This window comes from Chiroxiphia lanceolata, chromosome Z (genome assembly GCF_009829145.1).
Source record: "Chiroxiphia lanceolata isolate bChiLan1 chromosome Z, bChiLan1.pri, whole genome shotgun sequence".
Taxonomy (NCBI): Eukaryota; Metazoa; Chordata; class Aves; order Passeriformes; family Pipridae; genus Chiroxiphia; species Chiroxiphia lanceolata.
This window is the reverse complement of record NC_045671.1, coordinates 43665549-43672780: the sequence shown is the minus strand read 5'-3', so window position 1 is coordinate 43672780 and position 7232 is coordinate 43665549. Positions and strand designations below refer to the sequence as shown.

Sequence of the window (7232 nt, the reverse complement as noted above, 5' to 3'; positions counted from 1 at the left end):
ACACCATCTAAGGAGTCTTTCTGTTGTGCCTTTTGCAACCGGATATGTCTGTCACGTATTGGCCTCATAAGTCACCAACGTGCCTGTAACAAATGTGGATAAAGCCTTCCCAAATCTTCGTTCGCGAAGCTCAGCCATGACAGTTAAGTTCGTGCTGTCAAGAAAAAATCAGCCTTCATCCTGTGTGAAATCATTTTACTTTTATAATATAATTGCCTCTGAAGCTGATACAGATACTCACTTGCTCCACAAGTCAAGACTTTTTCTGTTTTAATATCTTTATTGATGATCTGGATGAGGGGATTGAGTGTACCATTAGTAAATTTGCAGATGACACCAAGCTGGGGGAAAGTGTCGATCAGCTGGAAGGCAGGAGGGCTCTTCAGAGGACCTGGACAAGCTGGAGAGTTGGCTGGTTCCAGTGGGATGAGGTTCAACAAGGCCAAGTGCTGGGTCCTGCACTTTGGTCACAACAACCCCATGCAGTGCTATAGGCTGGGGACAGAGTGGCTGGAGAGCAGCCAGGCAGAAAGGGACCTGGGAGTGCTGATTGACAGGAAGCTGAACATGAGTCAGCAGTGTGCCCAGGTGGCCAAGAAGGCCAATGGCATCCTGGCCTGGATCAGGAACAGTGTGGCCAACAGGACCAGGGAAGTGATTCTTCCCCTATACTCAGTGCTGGTGAGGCCTCACCTGGAGTGCTGTGTCCAGGTCTGGGCCACTCAGTTCAGGAAGGATATTGAGGTGCTGGAGCAGGTCCAGAGAAGGGGAACGAGGCTGGTGAAGGGACTGGAGCACAAGTCCTGTGAGGAGAGGCTGAGGGAGCTGGGATTGTTTAGCCTGGAGAAGAAAAGGCTCAGGGGAGACCTCCTCACTCTCTACAACTCCCTGAAAGGAGGTTGTAGCCAGGTGGGGGTTGATCTCTTCTCCCAGGCAACTAGCAGTAGGACAAGAGGGCCTGGTCTTAAGCTGTGCCAGGGGAGGTTTAGGTTGAATATTAGGAAAAAAGTTTTTACAGAGAGAGTAATCAAGCATTGGAATGGGCTGCCCAGAGAAGTGGTGGATTCTCCATCCCTGGAGGTTTTTAAGATGAGAGTGGATGTGGTACTTAGTGCCATGGTCTAGTAACCACAGCAGTGTTGGATCAAGGGTTGGACTTGATGATCTCGGAAGTCTTTTCCAACCTGGTTGATTCTATGATTCTATGATGTTCCATTTAGATGGTGTCAGAGTTGGTGGATGACACTTGACCAGTGTCAAGCTTTGATGGACACAGTATTGGGTCAGTTATTCCAACAGTCTCCAGGCAGTTTTGAGTCTATGTGATAGGTTAACAAGATTAGCACCCAGGTCTCTTCCAGAATGCTCCCCTTCCAAATTGATGTAGATGTGGAAACAAAGTGCAGGGAATATGCATGTATATTATGAATTAAATTAAATAACTGTGAAAAAGAAGGTGCAGAATTTATTTCTTAAACATTTTCTACATAGGAAGCAGAAGTCAGAAAACATCTATATTGGAAAAACCTTAGTCAGGAGGAATCTTAGTCAGGTTTGTGCTTCACAATGATCTTGAAGTTCTAGGGAAAAGAATTATGTATCAGTGCAGGATAGGGAAGTGGATCCTGCCAGCCACATGCAGTTATTTGCTTATGTACCTCAAATACTTAGAGAAGCAGGATACGTCTGACACCAACCACTCCAACACAAGGTAGCATTTTAGCACAGACATTCCTGAGAGTGTGGCTGGGGGATCATTCTTTCCAGTGCTATACCCCTCTGTAACTTTCACCAACTCACAAGTCTCTGTGTGACTGTGCCGTATGGCTAATGCTGTCTTAAATGCAGATCCTGACATTTAATAAAATTAAGTGAGAGTGTCAGTACACAAACAATTTGCAACAAGATTATCCCTAGGGCTCAAAACCTTTAAGTAATTGAATGAAATAGCAAACTGCAAACAATAATAAATGTGCGTAGAAGTTTGACAAGGAGACAGCAGATGCAAATAAAATTGAGCGCAGAAGCCCATTGCTGATGAAACACTGCCAGCTGGAGTGAAGCTGCCTGCCTCCAGGGAGCTGTTGGAATGTTGATGTATAAATTAATGTGCTGCAGAGAAACAAAAAGAATAGGAACAACAATTAATGAGATACAACAGATACTTGGCATCTGAGTTTTGATCAACTTGAAAGGCAGTTACTTGTTCTTGAGTATGTGAAATTGCCTACAGCATGATTTGGGAATGTTCCCTGAGGTTCACTGCTCCTCTGGATAAAGCTGTCCAGGAAGGACGGTTTCATTGGTACAATTTCTTTCATGAAAATATATGATATTTGGTCCCATTTGCACAAGCTTCTCAGCTTCAGAGTGGACTTTCTGGTTGTTCACACTAGCCTGCTGTATCTAGGGTACCTCTTGGGTAAGTGTTCAAACTGAAAGTTCCCTACAACCTGCTTTCTGCTCTGGGGCTTTTACTTGGTTGCAAAATCTACCACTTTTTTTTTTATAATTATTTTTCTGTGTGTGGGTGACTTTCAGCTGAAACTCTCTCATGTGTCCCACTACTGGCAGGTAAGGTCTCCTTGCAGTGTAGGAAAACAGACTTTTAACTCTCTTTGATTTGCACACAGCTGTGTCACTGCCTTCACTTTTTCATCTCACATGCTTAGACATTTTTCCTCCAACCCCTGTGATAACCAATATATCCTCAGGTGATGCTGGTATGATGGGCATGCAGCACCCAAACTGTTCTTGGTTTTAGATAACTTGTTCTAACCACAGCACCATGAATAGTAGAAGGTGAAGAAATAAATGTACATTTTTCTGAACAACTTATCTAGACTTGGTGTTTGGAACTTACCTTGCTGATATAAGTGAGAAATCCCTGGAAAACTGATTCCTGTCAAACAAGTAAAAAGGAGTTAAATTTTGCATATATTTCTCAGATTCCTTGGCTACAGAATGGGAAAGAGAATCTTAAACATATTCTCCCTTCTTACAGATGTGGTATAACCTAGTACGGGAACATCTAGACTCCAAGCTTTACTCTCAAGTAACTAAAAACAGTTGCTTAGGAGGTACAGTCCCATCAAAAAAAAGGGAATCTTACTTGCAACAACAGGTATGGAGTATCCATGCTTTTGAGTTCAGTGGATTCAAAACAGAAATCTCACCAACACTTAGCTGGCCACCTTGGTCTCTGGATTTAGGAGTGTGGGAGGAGAGAACATAAAGTCCCTTACATTTTGCCTTGCACAAAGCAACAAAGCAAAAAGTCACTGCCCTGAAAATGCACATCAGTTTTGGGATGAAAAAATTAATTCACCTGGTGTGAACTTCACATGCAACTTCTGCCTCTTCCTCTTCTTGCTCATTTGAGTTTGTTTTGTCTGTGAACACTGTTTCGGGTTCTAGACCTGCCACTGCCTGACTCTAAAATCTCTCTGTACATACCCCAGCCTTTGTCGAATGTGTCTATGAACTGGTCCATGTGATGTCTGCACAAGTCTTGTAAAACTGAAGCTGTGATATCCTTGTTTGAGTCACCCTGTCTCTTCACTTGCTGCTCAGGTCTGCCAGGATTTCTGTCTTCCCTCAAGTGAGCTGAGCTGGTGGAAACATGCCAAGGCCAGGTACTTCAAGCAGAAGAAATTCTCATCATGTATGACCATTTAGACCTTACTGTGTCTCTTCCAAGGGGAAACAACATTTGTTTCCTGAGTAGCTCCAGGAGGACTAAATGTCATGGTGAAATATTCTAGTGAGGACTGTGGCAAAAGAACAAAAATGGGATTAAGGGGAGCTTTCAGTAATTATTACATCTCATTCTGGTTGCTTCAGTGGTATTTCAGTCAACTGCCTAAGGTATCTCAGAAATGACTTTGAAATGCTATTCTAAATGGTGTGGACTATTCCTCATCCAGATGACTGTCTGTGAGCCTGTATGTTTATGAGGCATAGGAGCATGAGAGAGAGATAAACAAATTCTGCAGGGCTGCTGGGGTTCTGGTGTTCCCTTCTGCATCCCTCATCTTGCTAGAAAAACTTCTTGCCTATCATTGGAAGATAAATCTCCCTTTTCTTATCCAGGAATACCAGCTTGGCCATCTGGATCTTGCAGCTCATGTCAAAGAAAGTACAGGGGACCTGGACATTTCATAGATGCAAAACTTCACTTCATATGTTTTCTATGTCCTTCAGTAAGGAATGTCTTCTTATCAGGGGAACCTGAAAACATTCTAGACCTAAGCCAAAGTAAAAGAAAACAAAAAAATGAAGGTGTCTGTTATCAGTATTCAGGACAGAGAAACTGCGAATACTTGCAAAAGGCTCAGGTGAAGAAAGGAAAAGGCAAGCAGGGTTTACTCTGTCAAATCTAGGGAAAAAAAATGTGCTTCCTTATGCATTCAACTCCTTGCCAGGCATCCACCTGCCAGGGGTTTTACCTTTGTGCATACTTTAGGCCATGAGAAAGGAAAGCAAACCAACCAATCCGACAAACAAACACCAAATCAAACCAAACGTAGGTGGAGAATCTTGCTTCCATAATCTTTCTCGCCTTTGACAGTTTAAATCTCTTTTTGAATGTAAAAGAATACTGAAAGTAGCAAGATTCAATTCTCACCTGAATAAAAAAGAAAGGAGGACATTTTAGTGTGGGGAGAATTTGGCCTTGACTTTTTGGCAAAAAAGAACTGGTATTTTACTTTCCTGGAAATATCACTTCTAGATGTCTTGTCACACTTGGTGCTGGATCAGTCAAATAACATCTCCTTGTTTGCTGATGAACACAATCACCCTTTATGAGAAGCATATCTTTATTTCACTCCCGTATTGGAACTCAGGAGGAGTTAATTCATTTGTCAGTCAACACAGATATTAAATTATGGATTCAGGCACTGAGAAGCAAAGGCAACAATTTCAACACTCCTCCCCCTTTCCCAGGCTCAGTTTCAGCCCAGACACCCTCATCCCCCATGCCTGGGCCCCACTCCCATCATTTTCCCTGCATGTTAACACTTAAGACTTTTAGCTTAAATTGAAGGAAAGAGGGGTATAATTCTCAGGGTATTTCAGTGTGTGGAGAGAAATAAGTGAAAAAGAGCACAAGCCATTTTCTCTGAACTTCTGCTGTTTATGGGAACAGATATTTCACAAATTCAGAGGTCTGAAACACACTCAGCACTCCCGGGCGTTAGCTGAGAGTGTGTGCTTCTGTAAGGCCAACACACAAAATTACCATTGTTAAGATCAGAGCAAGGAAATTGTTTAAGAATTAGGCAAATCTGTTGGACAAAATTGTTTTGAAAATAGAAGGTAAACAAAAAAAAATTAGCAGACAGCACAGTAAATGATGGAAATTGCAATCAAATATATTACTTTAGGCAAGCTAGAATGCAAGATTGATGTTTTATTCTGAGATTTAGATCTTAATTGTATTTGTACAGAACAAAAAATTGCATATTCCATTACAAGGAGAAAGAGGTGGGAATGCTTTGAGAAAGGAGGAGCATAGGCCATTTGCCATGACAAAGCAGTGTCTGTGGTTGCTGGGCTCTCACATATGTCCAGCTTTCTGCCACACTGACAGTCTGATTCTAGGTATGAACCCAGTGGAGAGCAATAACCACCCTCAGATAAATGGTGGAAAAAGGAAAATACTTTCTTAGATGACCTGATGTTTTTGTAGTAACTGTTTGCCTGACCATGAAAGAATAAGGAAAAAGATAAAAATTTTATAAAACCATTTGAAGGAGCTGGTTAAAAAAAGGGATGAACAGTGGAGCTGTTATCTTCCTCTGGTCTGAAATCAACACTACAGGTTTAAAAGTTCAAATTGAAATCACTGGCATTCTGGATAGTTTAATTCTTTTTAATCTGTTTAATTTATTAACATCAATATTTCACTTGAAGCCCAGCATAGGCAAGCATGTGTTCACCTGGGTAGGTCTCATCACAGAACCACAGGAAACAAGGGTGTTCAAAACCCGCCTTGTGGAGCATTTGGTTTCAAACCTGTCTTCTTCCACACTGCCTGGAAACTGTTTGGTTTGCACGGACAGTATGGCTCTAATACTCATATCTCATCCATAAGCTAAACATAAAAATATATTGTATGCACAGTCTTATGAATCTGTTTACAAGGAAACAACACTTTCCTTTAGAACTAAAATCACCACTAAATGCTTCAGAAAATGCTATTACTCATTTGATGTCTCTTCAGGGAACACATAAAATACCTCCATTACTAAATATATTAGTTCCACTGTACTTATCTGAAAATTATTGCTGTGTTTTGCAATAATTATAACAGCAGAAGATTGACTTAGTGATCAATTTCCCATTTACTTGATGTTTACAGTGTTTGAAATGGTTGTTTCACGTGACATGTGTTCTTGATTTTCTAAGGCTTACTTCTTTTTTTCTTTCTGTTTCAATCTTTTTATCTTTTTTGTTGTTCTTTTCATTGCCGTCAAAAATGTTGGGCCTTTTGTCCTTTGAACTTGCTAAGAGAGATGGGCATGTTTTTGTTTTAGGTTGTTAAAATGTTATAATTTTTAATGTTTCCCAGAAAGCACTTTCCTATACATGTTTCCTACCCAAGTCTAACTACTAGGCTTAAAACAAAAACTTTTGTCACCAAAAGGCTGTACAGAAAGGAAAAAAAAAAAAAAAGGCAGGAGTATAGTCAGCCCCTGGTTAGTAATGTGGAAATTTTTGCCTATATGTCACAGAAAATAATATATTCATTTCATTGTCTTGATAAAGGGTGAAAAATTGTTCAAGCTTTTGGGTTTGTCCTTTTTCATCCGCACAGATCCTTCAGCTGACAGTCTGGCATTGAGCTGAAGTGAAAGTGAAAGTGAAAGTTTTACAGCATTGGGAAAATGAATGATCAAAGTAACCATTTTACACTTTAAGGAACTTGTCTCCCATTGGTTTCCAAAATTAACAACAACAAACAGGTAGCTTGAAGGAAAGTGAATAAAAGCAAAGACATTTTGGATGTTGTTCAGGGCTATGCCCTCAAGCTGTCAAAGGGACTGTCGAGGATCTGAACCAGGTGAGAGAAGAGCAAGCAGGAGCAGTGGAGGCTGAATACAGTGAACCACCAAGGAGCTCAGCACGTGCTCCTTCAAAACTGCCATCTCTGGGGGGTGGCCCCCTCCCCACCTGAGAGAACAATTAGTTACAGATGCAATATTAAGAAATATTTCATAGTGAGAGTG

At 41.1% G+C, this 7232-nt stretch overlaps 1 long non-coding RNA gene across 1 annotated transcript; it reads right to left on the bottom strand.

Moving 5' to 3' along the window:
• Positions 1-2071: 2071 nt before the first annotated feature.
• LOC116780138 lies at positions 2072-3220 on the bottom strand. Its single transcript, XR_004354349.1, has 3 exons — positions 3113-3220; positions 2864-2902; positions 2072-2112 (listed from the first exon to the last, which is right to left on the bottom strand). It is a non-coding gene; the product is annotated as an uncharacterized LOC116780138 (long non-coding RNA).
• Positions 3221-7232: the final 4012 nt, after the last annotated feature.